The sequence below is a fragment of the Lotus japonicus genome, chromosome 2 (genome assembly GCF_012489685.1).
Source record: "Lotus japonicus ecotype B-129 chromosome 2, LjGifu_v1.2".
In the NCBI taxonomy this organism is placed as follows: Eukaryota; Viridiplantae; Streptophyta; class Magnoliopsida; order Fabales; family Fabaceae; genus Lotus; species Lotus japonicus.
The window spans coordinates 13913173-13934967 of NC_080042.1; the positions used below are offsets into that span (position 1 = coordinate 13913173).

Below are 21795 nucleotides of genomic sequence, written 5' to 3' on the forward strand. Positions count from 1 at the left end.
ACAGTGTTCAGTGATCCGGGCCGGTGTGAAAAACAATGGCTACCACCAGTGAAACTCAAAAAGATGGTTACAATGCAAAACCTCCCATGTTCGACGGTGAAAGGTTCGAATATTGGAAAGATAGACTTGAAAGTTTCTTTCTGGGTTTCGATGCAGATCTCTGGGATATTATTATGGATGGCTATGAGCGTCCAGTTGATGCAGAAGGCAAGAAGATCCCAAGGTCAGAGATGACTGTAGATCAAAAGAAGCTTTACTCACAACATCACAAAGCTAGAGCAATTCTTCTAAGTGCTATCTCTTATGAAGAGTACCAGAAGATTACAGATCGTGAGTTTGCAAAGGGCATCTTTGAATCCTTGAAGATGTCTCATGAAGGAAACAAGAAAGTCAAAGAATCAAAGGCATTGTCTTTGATCCAAAAGTACAAATCCTTCATCATGGAGCCAAACGAGTCCATTGAAGAAATGTTTTCCAGATTTCAGTTGCTTGTAGCTGGAATACGACCTCTCAACAAGAGCTACACAACAAAAGATCATGTCATAAGGGTCATCAGAAGTCTTCCTGAAAGCTGGATGCCCTTGGTGACCTCAATAGAGCTTACGAGAGATGTTGAGCATATGAGTTTAGAAGAACTCATCAGCATACTGAAGTGTCATGAGCTGAAGCGCTCAAAGATGCAAGATCTGAGTAAGAAGTCAATAGCCTTGAAATCCAAATATGAGAAGGCTAAAGCAGAGAAGTCAAAAGCTCTTCAAGCTGAAGAAGAATCTGAAGAAGCATCAGAAGATTCTGATGAAGATGAGCTGACTCTGATCTCTAAGAGACTCAACCGAATCTGGAAGCACAGGCAAAGCAAGTACAAAGGCTCTGGAAAGGCCAAGGGAAAGTCTGACTCCTCAGGTCATAAGAAGTCCTCAATTAAGGAAGTCACATGCTTTGAGTGCAAGGAATCAGGGCACTACAAAAGTGACAGTCCAAAGCTGAAGAAGGACAAGAGGCCTAAGAAGAACTTCAAGACCAAGAAAAGTCTGATGGTGACTTTTGATGAATCAGAGTCAGAGGATGTTGACTCTGATGGTGAAGTCCAAGGACTCATGGCCATTATCAAAGACAAAGGAGCAGAGTCAAAGGATGTTGTTGACTCTGACTCAGAATCAGAAGGAGATCCTAACTCAGACGATGAAAATGAGGTATTCGCTTCTTTCTCAACCTCTGAACTGAAACATGCTTTGTCTGATATCATGGATAAGTATAATTCTTTATTTTCTAAGCATAAGAAGCTGAAAAAGAACTTATCTGCTGTTTCTAAGACTCCTTCTGAACATGAGAAAATCATTTCTGATTTGAAAAATGATAACCATGCTTTAGTGAATTCTAACTTTGTGCTTAAGAATCAAATTGCTAAGTCAGAAGAAGTTATTGTCTGCGATGCCTCTGATAGTAAGCATGAATCTAAGTATGAAAAGGCTTTTCAAAGATTCCTGGCTAAATGTGTAGATAGAAGCTTAATGGCTTCAATGAATGCGTAGATAGAAGCTTAATGGCTTCAATGATCTATGGCGTAAGCAGAAATGGAATGCATGGCATTGGCTATTCTAAACCAATTAGAAAGGAGCCTTCTGTGCCTAAAGCTAAATCTTTGTATGAATGCTTTGTTCCCTCTGGTACCATTTTACCTGATCCTTTACCTGCTGAAGTTGCTAAACCCCCTCTCAAAAAGGGATCTTTCTCCATGTCTAAATATCATGCAAAAATTCCTTTACATTACCATGTTGAGAAACCCAAGGTGATCAGAACCTCTGGGGTAACTAACAAGAGAGGACCCAGAAAGTGGGTACCTAAGGATAAGATTATCTATGTTGCAGATATCCTTGATAGCTCCACTGAAACACCAATCATGGTATCTGGACAGTGGATGCTCGCGTCACATGACGAGAGAAAGGCGTATGTTCCAAGAGCTAAAACTTAAGCCTGGAGGCGAAGTTGGCTTTGGTGGCAACGAAAAGGGTAAAATTGTTGGTACTGGTACTATTTGTTTAGATAATAGTCCATGCATTGATAATGTGTTATTGGTAGACGGCTTAACACATAACTTATTGTCTATAAGTCAATTAGCTGACAAGGGTTATGATGTTATCTTCAATCAAAAGTCCTGCCGGGCTGTAAGTCAGATCGATGGCTCTATTCTGTTTAACAGCAAGAGGAAGAACAACATTTATAAGATCAGATTATCTGAGTTGGAGGCTCAGAATGTGAAGTGCCTTCTGTCTGTTAATGAAGAGCAGTGGGTATTGTTTAGATGGTTAGGGCATGCCAGTATGAGAAAGATTTCTCAGCTGAGCAAGCTAAACCTTGTCAGGGGCTTACCCAATCTGAAGTTCTCTTCAGACGCTCTTTGTGAAGCATGTCAGAAAGGCAAATTCACAAAAGTCCCTTTCAAGGCAAAGAATGTTGTCTCAACCTCAAGGCCATTGGAACTTCTGCATATCGACCTTTTTGGACCAGTGAAAACTGAGTCTATAGGTGGCAAGAGATATGGGATGGTTATCGTTGATGACTATAGCCGCTGGACATGGGTAAAATTTCTAACCCGCAAGGATGAGTCTCATGCTGTGTTCTCTACCTTCATATCCCAAGTGCAAAACGAGAAGGCTTGTAGGATTGTGCGTGTCAGAAGTGACCATGGTGGAGAGTTTGAGAATGACAAGTTTGAGAGTCTATTTGATTCCTATGGAATTGCACATGATTTCTCTTGTCCCAGAACTCCTCAACAAAATGGTGTTGTTGAGAGGAAGAACAGAACTCTTCAGGAGATGGCTAGAACCATGCTCCAAGAAACTGGCATGGCTAAGCACTTTTGGGCAGAGGCAGTAAACACAGCGTGTTACATTCATAACAGAATCTCTGTGAGACCAATTCCGAATAAGACTCCCTATGAATTGTGGAAGAATATAAAACCCAACATTTCTTACTTTCATCCTTTTGGTTGTGTTTGTTATGTTCTTAATACTAAGGATAGATTGCATAAATTTGATGCTAAGTCTTCTAAATGTCTATTACTTGGTTATTCTGAGAGATCTAAAGGTTTCAGATTCTATAATACTGATGCTAAAACAATTGAAGAATCTATTCATGTTAGATTTGACGATAAGCTTGACTCTGACCAGTCAAAGCTAGTTGAGAAATTTGCAGATTTAAGTATAAGTGTTTCTGACAAAGGCAAAGCTCCAGAGGAAGCTGAGCCGTGGGAAGATGAACCCGAAGAAGCTGGTCCCTCTGATTCACAAAATCAGAAGAAGAGCAGAATCACTGCAGCTCATCCTAAGGAATTGATTTTGGGCAATAAAGACGAACCAGTCAGAACCAGATCAGCCTTCAGACCTTCTGAAGAGACCCTGCTTAGTCTGAAAGGATTGGTGTCCTTAATTGAACCCAAGTCAATCGATGAAGCTCTTCAGGACAAGGACTGGATTCTTGCAATGGAAGAAGAATTGAATCAATTTTCCAAGAATGATGTTTGGAGCTTAGTGAAGAAGCCTCAAAGTGTCCACGTAATTGGAACAAAATGGGTGTTCAGAAACAAGTTGAATGAGAAAGGAGAAGTAGTCAGAAACAAGGCAAGGCTAGTTGCTCAAGGCTACAGCTAGTAGGAAGGAATAGACTACACAGAAACATTTGCTCCAGTAGCAAGACTAGAAGCAATCAGACTGTTGATCTCCTTCTCAGTGAATCACAACATTATTCTACATCAGATGGATGTTAAGAGTGCCTTCCTAAATGGATACAAATCAGAGGAAGTCTACGTTCATCAACCCCCAGGTTTTGAGGATGAAAAGAACCCAGACCATGGGTTCAAATTGAAGAAATCACTCTATGGTCTGAAGCAAGCTCCCAGAGCATGGTATGAGAGACTCAGCTCATTCCTTCTGGAGAACGAGTTTGTAAGGGGTAAAGTAGATACAACTCTCTTTTGCAAAACTTACAAAGATGATATCTTAATTGTGCAAATTTATGTTGATGATATTATATTTAGTTCTGCAAATCAATCTCTATGCAAAGAATTTTCTGAGATGATACAGGCTGAATTTGAGATGAGTATGATGGGAGAACTTAAGTACTTTCTGGGAATTCAAGTTGATCAAACACCAGAAGGAACATATATCCATCAGAGCAAGTACACTAAAGAACTTCTGAAGAAGTTCAATATGCTGGATTCTACAGTGGCTAAGACTCCAATGCATCCTACATGCATTCTGGAGAAAGAAGATGCAAGTGGTAAAGTATGTCAGAAGCTCTATCGTGGTATGATAGGATTACTTCTACACTTAACTGCATCTAGGCCAAATATATTATTTAGTGTTCATTTATGTGCTTGTTTCCAATCAGATCCAAGGGAAACCCACTTAACTGTTGTTAAGAGGATCCTAAGGTATCTGAAAGGTACCACTAACCTTGGCTTGATGTATAAGAAAACATCAGAGTATAAGCTTTCAGGTTATTGTGATGCTGATTATGCTGGAGATAGAACAGAAAGAAAAAGCACTTCTGGAAATTGTCAATTTCTGGGAAGCAACTTAGTCTCATGGGCAAGCAAGAGGCAATCAACCATTGCACTATCTACTGCAGAGGCAGAATATATCTCAGCAGCAATATGCAGCACTCAGATGCTCTGGATGAAACATCAGCTGGAGGATTATCAAATCCTTGAGAGCAACATTCCAATCTATTGTGACAACACTGCTGCAATTTCATTGAGTAAGAATCCTATCTTACATTCAAGGGCAAAGCACATTGAGGTAAAGTATCATTTCATTAGAGATTATGTACAGAAGGGTGTACTTCTTCTGAAGTTTGTTGATACTGACCATCAATGGGCAGATATCTTTACAAAGCCCTTAGTAGAGGATAGATTTAATTTCATTCTGAAAAATCTGAATATGGACTTATGTCCAGCATGAAGATGGATTAGAACCTCTGACTATGATACTTCTTTATCAGAAGTTGTCTAGTCCAGAAGGTAACTCAATCAGAGTTTATGTACCCATTGGTGCTGACTCTGAAGCTGAGATAGTAAACGTGTGTCACTATCTCTGATACATAGTTCCTTGTGCCCGTGCTGACAGTCTGTCGTAATGAGTGTTGATGTGCTTCTCTCCTGCGTGTGATATGTGTATTAACTGTTGCTATGATGTCTTTAATTTTCAACCGTTGATTTTAAATTGCTTTTTGATCAACAACGGTTATTTGACAAAACCCACTATACACACACGTTCTCCTACACTTACGGTTTTACACTATCTCTCTTCAGTTTTTCAAAACCCTTATCTCCCACGATCTCTTTCTCTCTCTATTCATCCCCTTCCTTTCTACCCAAAACCTTCAACCGCTCCAAGATGGTGAGACAAACCAGAAACGAAGCTGAAGGTGCTACCAAGTTTCCTCATATGGTAGTTGGTCAAGCTACAGGTTAATTGGGTCCTGAAAATCCTAATCAAGGTCAAGCGTCAGAGAAGATGATTCCGATTGCAGAACGGGGCTGTGTCGTTCACTGTGTTTTTGCTCCGGAAGAACTCCAAGTGCTTGCTGAATGGAGATTCGACTTGGATAATGTTGCTGCAAATGGGTATGACTTGCGTCCTGAAGTTCAAGTTCAGGGATGGGAAGAGTATTTCAACAGGCTTAGAGGACCAATCTATGACAAATTGGTCAAGGAATTCAGGAAGCATGCCGAATGTGATGATACACAGGCGGTCTCCTACATTGCTGGAAGGAGGATCATCATCACTGAGAAATCCATAGTGAATCTGCTGCGTGCCAACACTGGAACTGGGTATCGATTTCAACTGACAGAATCGAAGCTGAAACCCAGAACCAAGGATGAAACCAACAAGGCTCTGTACACCACCTACAAACCGGGCAAGACTGACTACAAAGTGGTGGATCTTCATCCCAAGCTCAGAATCTGGCACAAGATTCTACTTCACTGCATCAATCAAAGGCCGAAGGGTAGTTCTCTTGATTACATCAACTTCTGCCAGAAGGCAATGCTGTTTTTCATTCAGGATAAGAAGAAGATCTGCCTCCCTTTCTTCTTGTTCTCTTATATGAAGGAATGCATCAGGAAGTCCAGAACCACCGCCTCCATCAAGTCTGCCATCAAGTACATCCCCTTTGGGAGACTGCTTTCAGATCTCTTCATTGAGAGTAAATTCGTGGAAGATCTGATCAAGGCAGGTTGCACAGAGGATCTGTCTACAATTGTCAGTGATGTCTTCACAGCCACATCCTTGAAGAAGATGGGATTAGTCAAGAAGAAGATAACCCCTGCTCATGAAGATACTTCTGATGAAGTAAGGAGAAGAAGGGTGCCTCTGAATGATTTCCCTCTGTGGACTCAAGCAGACAATCCAGAAGTTATTTTATGCTACATTGATGATCTGAAGAATCAAGGGTATGAGATTGATGTAGATGAATTCTTCAGACGACTCCCACCAGCTCCAGAGTTCAACTCTCCTCCCAAGAGGAAAGTTCAGAGGAAGATGGTCTTGGAAGAATCCTCTGAGGAGTCTGATGTTCCTCTGAAGAGGAAAAAGAAGGCTGACCAGCCTAAGAGAAAGCATGATGACACCACCAAGCCAGATGATGGTGATAATGAAGATGGTCCTTCTCCTCCCAAGAAGAAGAAGAAACAAGTCAGAATTGTGGTGAAGCCTACACGAGTGGAACCTGCTGCCACAGTCATCAGTATGGAAACTTCTGTCAGAGTGACTCGGTCTGCCGTGCGATTAAGTAAGTCTGCTATCACTGAATCTGATGACGATTTAAATTCTATTGATGCACTTCCCATTTGTACCCTCCTTAAACGCACACCCACCAAACTCACTCCTATCCTAGAGTCTCAACCAGCTGACCAAACCACTTCCCCACCAAATTCCCCAAGGTCTTCATTTTTCCAACCTTCCCAACAAGAAGCACCTCTTTGGAATATGCTTCAGACCCCAGTAACCTCTGAACCAACCTCTCCCATTACCATTCAATACAATCCATTAACTTCTGAACCCATCATTCCTGAACAACCAGAACCTGAACCCAGAACGTCTGATCACTCTGTCCCTAGAGCATCAGCACGTCCTGTTCGTAGAACTGCTGATACAGATTCTTCCACTGCCTATACTCCTGTATCATTCCCTACCAACGTTGCTGACTCCTCACCTTCCAACAACTCTGAGTCAAATCGTAAATTTATGGAAGTTAGGAAAGAAAGAGTGTCTGCCATTCCAGAGTACTATCTCACAGTACCACCCTGGACCTAGACCAGAACATCTAGTTGATCCAGATGATCCTATCCTGGCTGACCCCCTACATGAAGCAGACCCTTTAACCCAACAAGCTCAACCTGACCAAGCTCCTCACCAACCTATTCAACCAGAACCAGAAAACTCTGTGTCTAACCACTCTTCGGTTAGATCACCACATCCTCAGGTTGAAACCTCTGAACCAAACCTTGGAGCCTCTGAACCACATGTCCAAAATTTTGACATTGGCTCTCCTCAAGGTGCCTTTGAAGCACACAGCAGCAACCACCCAACCTCTCCTGAAACCAACCTCTCCATTGTTCCCTACACTTACCTCAGACCAACCTCTCTCTCTGAGTGCATTAATGTTTTTAATCATGAAGCTTCATTGATGCTACGCAATGTGCAAGGTCACACTGACCTGAGTGAGAATGCTGACTCTGTTGCTGAGGAATGGAATAATCTGAGTACTTGGTTAGTAGCTCAGGTTCCTATTATGATGAGGCATCTGATTGCAGAAAGGGATCAGAGGATTGAGGCTGCTAGGCAGCGGTTTGCAAGGAGAGTGGCTCTGCATGAACAAGAACAAAGAAATAAGCTACTTGAAGCTGTTGAAGAAGCCAGAAGAAAGAAAGAGCAAGCAGAAGAAGCTACACGTCAAGCAGCAGCTCAAGCTGAACAAGCACGATTAGAAGCTGCGAGACTTGAAGCTGAAGCTGAAGCCCTTAGATGCCAAGCACTTGCACCAGTGGTCTTTACTCCTGCTACTTCTGCTTCCATTCCAGCTCATCAATCTGCTCAGAATGTTCCTTCTAGCTCCACACAGTCAAGCACCTCCAGACTCGATCTCATGGAACAACGTCTTGATACTCATGAGTCTCTGCTGATGGACATGAAGCAAATTCTTACGGAACTTCTGCGTCGCTCTGACAAGCCCTAGTCTTAGGATCTCTTCGTTTTCTCTCTTACCTTAGTTTTATTTTAACTTCTTTTTATTTTACTTTAGTTGTTATGCTTTGTTCGTTGTTGGTTACCTTTGCACATATATATATATATTTATCACATGGTGTTTGCAAATTTTTTTTTTTCCATATTCATAATCATTATGCATTTACATCATACATTTTATTTCCTAAAATCTAGAATGGAGGATCCTTCCTCATTCTCCTGCACTCCCGGCGCTGTTCTGCTCTCTCCTTCCCCAGACGCTCAAGGACGTACTGTAGGTTGCTAAGCTTGACCCTTAGCTCTTCCCTCTCCAGACTATCTTCTATAGTCTCGAGTCTTCCTTCAGCTGTTTCCTTCTCCTTTAGAAGATTCAGCTCAAGCTGGCAAAGCTCCTGGATTTCCTCCACGAAGCCAAGGAATTCTTCTAACTCCTTTTTCAGCTCTGCACCAAGATCTTGATCCAACAGTGTCATCGTTAGCTCTTGTATGGTCTTTGTACCATCTGGATGCCTTATATTGAGGAACATATCTTCCTCAAAAGCCTTCCTTCTGAGCTCTTCCAGTGTAACCATGTATGAAGCCATTTCCTTTTATGGTATTGATCGAGTTGTGAAGCTTACCCTCTTCTTTAACTCTTTATATAAGCTTCATTTTCTCCTTGGAAGTTATTGCTCCTACAGTTTCTTGAGGTTAAGTCCTTGGTAACTGAAGCTTCTCTTTACTCCCGTGGCCGGTGGTAAACGTTCTTCCTTTGCATTAACTCCTTTCTTTAATTCGTTTAACTCTCATACATGCATTTTTTATTTTCTCCATCGTTTTTAAACTTAGACCTTCTCTAAGGGGGAGTACCTTGTACTTCAAGCTAAGTTTTTCACACCCCATACTTTTTGCTTATGACAAAAAGGGGGAGTACACCCAGTTTTTGATGTGTAAGCTGTGTTAGTGTGATTTATTTTTCTTTTGGATAATTTAAGAGTTCCACCTTTATGACCATAGATGTGTTGTGGGGCAAATACAAGGAATACATTTCACTTCTTCTGAAGTGATTCTATTTGACTCTGATACCACTTATCGTTGACTCTGAATATTTATGCGCTCTGATTATTCTGATTATTTTATATCATCTATGTCATGCGCCTTCACTCTGAACTCTTACATTATTTAGCTCATAATCTAGACATTTCTAACGTTTTCATTAAGTCTTAGATTCAGGGGGAGCTATGCTCAGAATCAAGCTGTGACTTGGATTCAGAATGAGCTGAATAAACTATTCACATCAGGATAAGTCTTATTCTTTCTCTTTTAACTCTGAGTGAATTCAGTTTATTGTTTAAGAATTGTTCATCAAAATACTTAGTTTTGTCATCATCAAAAAGGGGGAGATTGTAAGATCTAGTTTTGATCGAGTAGTACAACTCTATATTTTGATGATTACAAGTTAACATTTGAGTATGAACAATTATGGTACTCTAACGTGTTTTTCTGAGTGTGCTATTTACAGGCTCTGACCTCAACTCAATCTCACACAAATCAGAAGCACTGTGCATAAAGAGTGACCCAAGCAACGCTTTCGCAACATCTATGTTCACTCTGAACAGTAGAAATGCTTCAGAAGATCTGAAGTTATACAAGCTCTGATATGGACTCAGTCACTTGAAGTTCTGAAGATCTAGATGTTCTGACAACCAAGAAACTCTGAAGGTTCAGACGTTCTGATGGTGTAGAAGACTCTGAAGATCCAGAAGCTGAAAAGTGGAAACTCTGAAGTCCATAAGCAAGATTACTCTAAAGACCGTGCACTTCCCTCTGAGTTCAGAATCAAAAGATACAAAGGTCAGAGGATCTGTGCTTTCCCTCTGACTCTGATCAACCGGCTTCACAAGTTCCAACATGAAGCATTCCCCTGATCCGAAGTCTCCTAGGTTTAAAGGTCAAGTAACTTTCAAAGTACAAAAGCAACAGTACTATCCTGACGACCTACCTAACTGTATCGGCCACAGCAGAAGCTGGAATTTCCAGAGCTGCCCTCCAATGGTAGCATTTCCATGCAGCGTTCAAACCCTAATCCTTGGAGTATAAATAGAGGCTGAAGATTGAAAGATGCGGTTGGAAGAATTACACACGCGCAAGCTATACTCAAACTTTCTAAGCATTCTTTCATCTGAATTTATTGTGTTTACTATTAGCTTTTCAGAAGCAAATCTCTTGTAAACATTCCTTTCTTAAATAGTTGTTTAGTTACCTTTAGGAGATCAAGTTTGATCGGATCCTAGAGAAGACTAAGAGAGTGAATCTTAGTGTGAGCTAAGTCAGTGTAATTGTTAGTCACTTGTAGGTTTCAAGTGCAGTTGTAACACTTACCTGATTAGTGGAATGCCTTCATTCTAAGAAGGAAGAAATCACCTTAACGGGTGGACTGGATTAGCTTGAGTGATTTATCAAGTGAACCAGGATAAAATCCTTGTGTGCTTTTCTATCTCTTATCTTAAGCACTTATCTGTTATCGAAAGATTTGTCAAAATCTTTAAGGTGGAAGTTTTATCTTGAAAACGTTATTCAAACCCCCCCTTTCTACCGTTTTTCATACCTTCAATCTTTAGGAAGTGCCAACAAGAATTATACAAAATACCAAGATGTGGGTGGGGGTTCACATTTTATTCCTAATTCCCCAACCCCATATTGAGAATTCACCAATGATGGCCAACAGTTTTATTTTATCCTGAACACACACATGTTTTCTTCTTTCTATTCAATTTAGCTTTTTCCCAACCCTTCACAGTTATTGCCATCTCAGGGCGAAATTCTTTTCTTTAATTTAACAAGGTCGGAGTATGATTGGGGGTATGCTCAGTGGTGCAAATACTTTCCATTCCCTTACTCATATCCTTTTCTCATTTTTTTTTTCATTTTTAGAACTTTAACTTTACTTTCACATGTGTGCTCTTTTTTAACCTTACAGCCAAAAAGAGTGTAGACTCAATATAAAGATTAAAAGGAAAACTACATATTTTGCATTATCCACACTAACCTGGCATCTTAATAATCATATTGTACTTCCCAAAAACTCACTCAAGTCTCTTTCTCCTAACGCTCCACATGTTCTAGAAGTTTCACTCACACTCACGCATCAAACACTCTTTATTGTAAGAACAAGCATCAAACTCAGAACATATATTAAAAACAACAACAAGCATTACGCAAGCACAAAAGTGTGAATACCAAGAATCCAAGGCATGTGCATACTAGTGTGTGCAATCTAATTAACTAATTACTAAATGCATGATCATGAAATTAAATGAGAGATGAGTGGTTGAAAAAAAAAGTCCTTGTAGCTCAATTTTAGGGTGCAAGCTGGAAACCACCATGATATGGTTAGTTGGGCCCTTTAATTCATATTAATTCATGTAATATCACTTATTTCTTGCAAAAACGAGCACACAAATCAAAACACCACAACATAACTCAAATAATTCAATGAGACACTATAATTCAAAATCTTAAGCATCAAACCATCAATTCATGACTAGTGAACTTAATTCTCATTATATCCACTAGTTGATTCATTTCAAGTCTGGTTCACAGAATTTGAAACCTCCTATCATGTTATAGTTGATCAGGTCACAACAAGCATTCAACACACGAATAAATCAATTGAATTGACATATAGGAGAATAACAGAAGAAAAAAATGCACACTAAAAATAATGCTCAAAGCAATACCTGGCCAGCTTACCTAATAGAAGCGGAAGCACAATCCCCGGCAACGGTGCCATTTTGATGAAAGGATAATTAATGAAGAGTTTTTTCTCCACTAACTACTATCAAATCCCTTTCAAGACTCAAATGTAGTATAACATCGGGTTTTGTTGTCTCCACATGGATTGTGTTTCTACGTATTAATCTAACTAGCTAGATGTTGGATGAGCAGTTTAAACATTATATGTGTTCTATTTAATTTTAAATAAATGAAAACAATAAATAAAGCGATAAAGAAGTCCACGGAGGCAAACAAAGAAGAAAGCGTATTCGCAAAATGAGTTCACTTGATTTACAACTTATTCTCAACCAATATACTTTTATAAGATGTAGTTAACATTTAACATGATGATAAGAGCCATTCCCTTACTAATTCCTTACCTAAGTGTATCAACCAATGAAGAACCAAGCCTTAATTCCTTAAGCCCTAATGATCGTAAAAGGAGCATTATAGCACATACCTACTCGATGAGACTTTCCCAAGCTCTGTTCCTAACTCAAGAATTCATGTCCTAGTGGATAGAATCTCTGATTGTCACTCAAGAAATCCTAATAGTTCCTACTAAACAATCCTATCCTAGCGAGGTGAGTATCCCGACTTGTCACTCGGTATAGATCTATTTCCCAACTCATGATATTCATACCTAAGAGTTAATGCCTTTGAAGGTATGAAAAACGATAGAAAGGGGGGGGGTTTGAATAGCGTTTTCAATCTAAAACCTTTCTCACTTGAGATTTTAACAAATCTCTTCAAACACCAAAGATAAAAGTGCTAAGATAAGAGTTGAGGAAAGCACACAATGATTTTATCCTGGTTCACTTGATAAATCCCTCAAGCTAATTCAGTCCACCCGTTAAGGTGATTTCTTCCTTCTTAGAATGAAGGCAATCCACTAATCAGAGTTTGTTACAACTGCAATTGCTACCTGCAAAGTGACTAACAATACACTGACTTAGCTATCACTAAGATTCACTCTCTTAGTCTTCTCAAGGATCCGACCAACCTTGGTCTCCTTAAGGAAAAACAAACAACTGTTTGAAAGTTTGGGTTTACAAAGAAATGCTTCTCAGAAAGCTAATAGTAAACACAATAGGTACAATTTGAAGAAAGATTGCTTTAGAGAAATATATGAATATTGTGTGAGTTTTCTTAGGCGACATCTTTCATGTTCAGCCTCTTTATATACTCCAAGGAATTAGGTTTGGAAGTTTGCATGGAGTGCTACCGTTGGAGGGCAGATCTGGGTTTTCCAGGTTCTGCTGTGGCTGAATAAGTTAGGTAAGGTCGTCAGGAATGGTACAATTGCTTTTGTACTTTGGATAGTGACATGACCTTTATCCTAGTTGACTTCTGATCAGAGCGACGCTTCATATTGGAACTTGTGAAGCTTGGTGATCAGAGTCAGAAGGAAGCTTGGATCCTCTGACCTTTGTACCTTCTGCTTCTGGACTCAGAGGAGAAGTACTTGGTCTTCAGAGCCAGCTTACTCTTGGACTTCAGAATCTTCACTACTCAGCTTCTGGACCTTCAGAGCTTTTGGACCTTTAGAGCTTCTGATCCTTCAGAGCTTCAAGTGAACTGAATCCATATCAGATCTTTACTATCTTCAGATCTTCTGAGGCTTGATCTACTGTTCAGATTGAACATAGTAAGTGCGAAAGCGTTGCAGATGTTACTCTTTGAGCATAGTGCTTCTGAATTATGTGAAATAAGACCAGAGTCATAGCATGTCATTAGAACACTCAGAAAACAACTTTAGAGTACCATAATTGTTCATACACAATAGTTAACATGTAATCATCAAAACATAGAGTTGTACTACTAGATCCCCCTTTTTGATGATGACAAAACCAAGTATTTTGATGAACAATTCTTAAACAATAAACTGAATTCACTCAGAGTTTAGAGAATAGAGATAAACTTATCCTGAGGTGAATGGTTTATGTTGCTCATTCTGAATCCAAGTCACAACTTGATTCTGAGCTTAGCTCCCCCTGAATCTAAGACTTAATGAAAACATTAATAATATCTAGATTCTGAGCTAAATAATAAAAGAGTTCAGAGTGAGAATTTATGACATAGATAATATGTGAATATTGTAACGCCCCGATTTCTCGAGGGTCACTTTAGTAACCTTTTTCCAAAAACGTTGTAAAATTTAGCCGAAATGAAAACCTTTTCGAAACATAGTTTACAAATAAAGAAGTAGTAACTGGAGAAATAGACTGAATAATTCATTTTATTAATAAAAGCTTTGGAAGCGTACAATGATTCTTTCAAATTAAAACATAATGATTAAACTAGTGTTCGACCACTCCCGAGCCAACACGACAAGAAGGTCTCTAGGTTAGGTTTGAACCCTATAACCAAACTCCGCTCACCCCCCAAGTACAGACTCAATTATCACACTCAATACCTGACTCATAGACCGCATGCTCTCCAAGGCCTCCTCCAACGCTCGCATCATATCGTCTCGCATCCTCTGCTCTCGCCAATCCCATAGCTGAACCATCAGTCGCGTGATCGATGTCTCGAGCCTTGCCATCGTCCATATCAAGCAGATATAGGGTTGCATCTCGACTGATCACACGCATGCTTGTTGTCTAGGCGTTAAGCGCCCCAAACAACAAACAGCAAACAAGCAAACAAGCAAGGGTCAACTTCTAACACACACACATCATAAGTAAGGTATACTACCCTATCAATCACAAGTTCTTCAATAAGCTAACATTCACAAATATGGGAACTATATTAAGTTCTAAGGTTCAAAAGTATAGGGAACTATCTCATAATTCTAAGTTTCACAAGTATAGGGGACTATCTCATAGTTTATTGTTAGTCAATGCTTGTGCACATGCATGCAGACGCTTTGGATATCCATAAGCCAATCCCTCTTGGAAAGGCTGGACGAACATGACTCCACGATCGGGGCTGGACCTCTACAACGCACCGCTGCCCAACAGCTTGATGATCGGGGTTGGACCTCTCCAACGCACTGTCATTTCACGTTCGTCCTTATTCAGGGCCTCCCCTGAATGTCACCATCGACGAGCCCAATCCAGGTCACTAGCCGTGGCCAACCAAGCCCAGTCCAGGTCACTTGGTCCACAATGCATGCCATGCAAGTCAGTCATCATCACTAGTCCCTAAGCCTATCACGTTCATCTTATATGAACAAAATATCATAACATAGTAACTTGCATGCATATCAATAAATGTAGCTAACACCCTAGGCATATAGGTATGTTCATAATAATACTATCCAACATTTATTGCATTATCATCATATAACATATCTAGCACATATATCATCGATAGTCCTAGGATCATGCTTTCTAACAATCACAATCAATCATAGCCGAAGTGCCCTTACTAGCATATTCATATATCATAAGGTCCTTAACACTTCATAGTCGTACAACTACAATCAATCATAGCCGAAGTGCCATTACCTTAGTCATAGCGAGGAAATGTCCTAAGACTTTGGATTCGGCGGGGACCACGTTCACCTCGAACTTCCTAGGCATGCGGACAGAGTAACGATACGAATTAGTAGTCATTTAACGATAATATATCCTTTCCCCGTCGTTTCAAATTTTTTATCTTAAACCTCGAAAAATAAAAATTTTCTCTTTCATAAGATCAAAACCTTTTTTCTAAAATACTTGTTTGAAGATCATAAGAACACTATAAGAACATCATGAATTTCTTTAAGAAAAACCCCCCACATCCATAAGCATTCCTAAGCAACCCGATCAAGATCATTCTCTTCTGGTTTTTGGCATATCAGCTTAAGCTGCAACCACATAGCATATTGAGAATGCCCTTGCTCAAGGCTTAGAAACTAAAGCAGGAAAAATAAAAGAAAGACAAGAGAGGGAGAGAGAGCTCACACAAATGCAGAGGAGTGGAGAGCTCTTGGTGTGAAGAAATGAGAGGGGGAAATGCTCTATTTATAGTGAGGGGTGAGAGCCAAGCATTAAATTGATAAATTCTTTTCTTTCTCCCCAAGAAGAAGCCCAAACCCACGAAATTTCCAGCCCATTTTAGTGTTTCTAGACTCTTCCAACCTTCCTTGATTCAGTCCTCAAAATTTGGCTTATTTCCTAATTAAATCCCTTTTAAAACTATCATTTAAATCCTTAACTTTTTAAATAATTAAAGCTGAATCAAAACGGTTGTAAATCAGATATAAAAAGATCCTTGAAGGTTTTAAAAACTCAAATATTGATCCTTCATTAGTGGAAAGTAAAGGAATCAAAATCTCTAAAATTTCTCCTTCATAAAACCTAGCCAGAAAAGGAAATTACTTGCAAAAGTCTCATTTTCCTTCCTCCACAAGCCTTGGCCGTCCACTACACTCCCCAGGTCTAACTTTTCTCAAAAATAATTTTAAACAAATATTTTAAATAAAACCTAAAAGAATTAATGCATTTATTACACAATTTCCCTCCTAAATGCATCAAAACTTCAAATTTAAATTCAAAAACTTTACCAATGGTTTTGGCTCCAAACTTTCTGAAGGTGCGAAAAACACTAGAAAGGGGGGGTTTGAATAGAGTTTTTGAATAAAGGGTAAACTTTTTAAAGCTTTTTCAAACTCACAAAGATAAGAACTAGGTGCTGAAGGATAAGAAGTGAAGCACGCAAGTAATTTATCCTAGTTCACTTGAGATAAAAGCTCAAGCTAATCCAGTCCACCCGTGAAGGTGATTTCTTCCTTCTTCTGATGAAGGTAATTCACTAAAATCAATGAGTGTTACAACTGCACTTTGCTACCTGCTAAGTGACTAACAATACACTGATTTTCTCACTAGTATCCTCTTAAGAAGCTGATCTACCGATCCTCTTAAGACTAGCTAAACACTGAATCAACCTTGATTCAGTCCTCTCAAGATCTGACCAACCTTGGTCTCTTAAGGAACTTTACAGTGTGATGTAAAAGGTTTCGGGTTTACAAAGAGTGCTTCTAAAAAGCTAATAGTAAACTCAGATGTTTAAGAACAGTGAAGAAATAATGCTAAGAGAATGGCTTGTAAATGTTGAATGATTTCAGCAAAGTTTCTTCGTCTCTTTCTTCTTTCTTCAGCCTTTATATACTCCAAGACTTGTGATGTAGCCGTTGCTAGGGTTTTATCCGTTGGAGTGGCAATCTTGTAAAATCAGACTGCACGGCTGCACGAGGTAGGTGGTGGACAGACTGAGACTTGTACGATGTTGTACTATGATAGCGACCTGTCCTTTCACCAGTTGACTTGAGATCTGAAGGCTTCAGATGAACGTTGGTGAAGCTTCTGATCCTCGTCAGATTGAAGCTAGGATTCTTCTGACCTTGCAACTTCTGCTTCTGAACAAGTTCCTCAGAACTTCAGAACGTCAGAGCTAGAATAGCTTGGGTCTTCAGAACCAACTTCTTGCCGGTCTTCAGAACTTGAGTCTTCTGCTTCTGGACCGTTCCACTGGAACATCTGGTCTTCAAAACTTCTGACTCTGGTTCTTCAGATCCTCTTGAGAGCTTGTATCTTCAGAACTTCTGAAGGATTTGCCACTGTTCTGAACGAACATGGTACGCTTTAGAGCTCTCTTTTTAGTATCCCTTGGTTCTTCTTCTTCTGAATAGATAGTCTTGGATCAGATTCAGAACCTGTTTGTCACAACTAAGAAGACAAACGTTAGGGTACCACAATTGTTCATCATCACAAACCTTAATTGTAATCATCAAAACATAGAGATGCAACCACTGATCAAAACTTGATCTTACAAGGATGATCTGGATCCACTAGACGTTCTGGTCTAGGTCCAGGATATTTCCTTGTGCTAAGAACGGTCGGAAAGTGGTCAGGGATAGCAAACTCTTTTTGTTTCGCAATTTGATCAAATTGGCGAATGGATTCAGAGGGTGAGGGTGTAGTGTCTGTATCAGTTGTTCTGCAAGCAGGATGATCTAATGCTCTGCGGACAGAGTGATCAGAGGTTCTGGGTTCATGGTGAGAGTGGTCAGAAATAATGGGTTCAGAGGCTTGTGGATTATATTGAATGAGTATAGGTGAGGTAGGTAAAGAGGGTTTAGGAGTCTGAAGCATATTCCAAAGAATAGCTTCGGAAGGTATGAAAAACGATAGAAGGGGGGGGGGGGTTTGAATAGCGTTTTCAAAATAAAACTTCCCACTTAAGATTTTAACAAATCTTTCGTTACACAAGTGAAGTGCTTAAGATAAGAGATGAGAAAAGCACACAAGGATTTTATCTTGGTTCACTTGATGTGTAACGCCCCGATTTCTCGAGTGTTACACAGTAACTAATTAACCAATTTTCGTAAAGAGTTTTCGTCGATTCACTTATTAATCTTCAATTAATGACAAACCTTTCATTTTACGAAAACTCTTGAAACATAACCTTTCCAAAAACACGCGGAAGTAACCAACATCGTAAAACTTTTTAAATAACCAACTGTAAAGAGTACGAATCAAAGGCCTGAATGAAAATAAAGATTACATCAAAACTTGTTCATTCGAATTTAAGCAATAAAATTGTTCGATACCAACACTTCGGAAACTCTCAACCCCAACAGAAAACAAAAGACTCTCAACCCAAACCCTATTCCTTAGCCTCTTCCTCTGAAGTGTAGTCGTCCTCCGGTATTGGCACGTCACGTAGCATCAACTCCCAAGAATGAGTCATCGCCATTATCTTCACGACCATCTAACCCCCCCCCCCAAATAAACACATAGCAAACAAGCAGGGTCAGGTCCAACAAAAAGAATGATAATGACAAAATCAACAACAACATATATAATATAAGTACATTATATGTCTTTTATGGGAAGGAGTCAGTTACTAACGGAATCTCACTTCACACAACCCACCAAAACTTCCATGGCCATCTTCGTGCTTCCGCAGAGGCACGGTTATCACGGTGACCGCAGTCAACCAAATCACGTGGAGCCGCAATGATCCACAAAAGTTCACGGTGACCGCAGTCAACCAAATCACGTGAAGCCACACCGGCCCACAAGGTTCACGGGAGACCGCAGTCAACCCAAATAACTCCCTCGCGTGCAAGGTACCATCGTTCTCATGGACCATAGTCTACCTGACCTATGTCCAAATTATTCACATTTACTTGCAAGCGAGTTTATTACACTTTTCTCTTTGTTAAGTCTCTAAAGTCAATCCTAGAGTCTTATCATACTCTTTATACAACAACCTTCACAACACAACATTCACGGGTTACAAGGGAATTACGGCTAGGTGAGCGACCCTTGAACCATTAACTGAGAAAATAAATACAATCCACGTATAGGAACGCAAGAACATTCACTCATACATAATATATCATCGCAACTTCTACATATTGACAGCAGAAACAACTTTCACAAAAATAGAGCCACAGAATGCATCTTTCAACAAAAAATCACGTATGATACATTTCTAGAAAGCTATTTTAAATATCTACAACTCTCTAGTTATACACTTGTTCATTTGAGTCCCAGAATTAGGTGATATTAGGCCTTAAAGCTAACTGTCCGGAACAGGAAAAACAGCAGGTGTGACAGTTACTAAACACGACCCCCAGATCACATTACTAAACCAAAAATTATGATTTTTATATGTCTGGAAAGATATTTCGAAAATCTACAACTTTCATTTTAATCACGTTTTCATTTGATGACCTTAAACAGGTAAAAAGGGGCTCTGAAGTCTGCTGTCCAGTACAGGAAACTGGCAGCGAAACTCCCATGGCTCTATGGTTTTCAAAAATAATTTTCCTTCCTTTCCCTTTGATCATGGCAGTCTTGGTACAGCCCCAACAACCCAAATATCCACTCAAAATTTCAGAACCAAACATTTAGCAAGGATCATGTTATAACAAGTGCAAAATAGCACAAAACTTAACAAATACCATGGCAACTCGCATAAAATCATAGATTCAGATCATAAACAACGTTTGAGGATCATATTCATGGCTTTTCAAGAGAAAAATTCCAGCAAGCAAGCATGTACAGGAAATCATGCAAAAACAGTCCAAAACTCAAGTTGTTTCTCATGGTAATTCATGGCATATTCCCTAAAGAACCTACCCATTCCTAGAACCAGCCCTTACCTCGGGTTTTGAATGAATTTAGATGAAAAGAAGCAGGATTTTGATGGAGAGAAGTGAAGAATAGAAAGAGCTTCCTCTGCTGTCCAAAATTCTCCTTCCTCCACGTGCTTCCTCTCCTTCTCGCGTTTCCTCTCCTTCCTTGCGGTTTTTCTCTCTTTCTCATGTCTCCTCCTCCTTGGTGGGCGGTGGCTGCTGGTGGTGCAAGGGTGACGAGTGGAGGCCTCTTAGGAGCAAGGGGAAGGGTGCTGGTTTGCTTGTTTGGTTGGTGTTTACGTGAAATATTTTCTGGTGCTGTTTTGCATGTAAGAAAATAAGGATTTCACTCTAATCCTTGCCTATAGGTGGCGGCCAGGGCTTGTGTGGGCTAGGGTTCTGGTTTCAGATCTGATACAGCCCAAGAAAAGAGTATTAATGACTCATTAAAGCTCATAATTCAGAGGAAAAACCAGCTGCAGCCCCCTTCCTTTTCGATGGGCAGCCGGCGGCTCACCAAGCCTCAGGGTTTTCAAAACCCTTGCTTCTTTCCTTGGATCAGCCTTCCTTGGCCCATAATGCTCCATTCAGCCTAAGAACCTTCTGATTATGAGTTTAATCCACCACTTAACCCAAATTAAAAAGGTTTAAGCCCAAAACACAAACCCAACTTTTAATAAAATTTCGTAGGTACTGTACAGCCCGACCTTTGCTCATTAAAACAGGGATATCTGGAGCTACAGATATCGGATTTACACGAAACCACATCGAGAATTTTCTTAACTTAAAGGGCTACAACTCTGATGAAGGAAGTTTTCCCAAATGAAGTCGTTAAGACCCTCTAACAATTCACACAAGTTGACAGTTCTAATCTGCCAGTTATCAAACATTAGCTAAAACTTCAATTTTATTCAAACTTCCATAAAATTGTTCCAAATTGAACTTAGGGCCTTACAATACCACCCCCCTTAAAATAGTTTCGCCCTCGAAACTTAAGGGTTTACAAATAAATCGGGGTGTGACTCCCGCATCTTATCCTCTAACTCCCAGGTCGCGTCACCAGTCTCTTGGTTCCACACGACCTTCACTAAAGGCACCTCCTTGTTTCTTAAGCGCTTTATGCTTCGGTCGACGATCTTGATGGGTGGCACCTCCATTGTCAAATCATCTCTCAGCTGTATGTCGTCTGGCGTAATCATATGCGAATCATCTGCCATGTACTTCCGCAACTGCGACACATGAAGAACGTCATGGATGTTGGATAGGAACGGTGGTAGGGCGATCCTGAACGCCACCGGTCCAACTCGCTCTGTGATCTGGTACGGCCCAATAAACTTCGGAGTAAGCTTCTTGGACTTGATTGCCCTTCCGACACCTGTCATCGGGGTAACCCGCAAGAAGACATGGTCTCCGGCCTGAAATTCCAACTCCTTCCGTCGGTTGTCGGCGTAACTCTTTTGGCGACTCTGCGCGGTTCTCATCTTTTCCTGAATTCTCCTGACTTCCTCGGTGGTCTGTTGCACCAATTCCGGGCCAATCACCAAATTTTCTCCATCTTGATGCCAGCATAAGGGCGTACGACACCTCCGACCGTACAAAGCTTCGTAAGGTGCCATGCCGATGCTCGCATGGAAACTATTGTTGTAAGTGAATTCGATCAATGGCAGCATCTCATCCCAACTGCCCTTGTGATCCAAAACACAGGCCCGTAGCAAA

At 40.2% G+C, this 21795-nt stretch overlaps 1 long non-coding RNA gene across 1 annotated transcript; it reads right to left on the minus strand.

Annotated features, from left to right (window-relative positions):
- Nucleotides 1-18462: 18462 nt before the first annotated feature.
- Nucleotides 18463-20560, minus strand: LOC130735265 (uncharacterized). Its single transcript, XR_009018356.1, has 2 exons — nt 20107-20560; nt 18463-18704 (listed from the first exon to the last, which is right to left on the minus strand). It is a non-coding gene; the product is annotated as an uncharacterized LOC130735265 (long non-coding RNA).
- Nucleotides 20561-21795: the final 1235 nt, after the last annotated feature.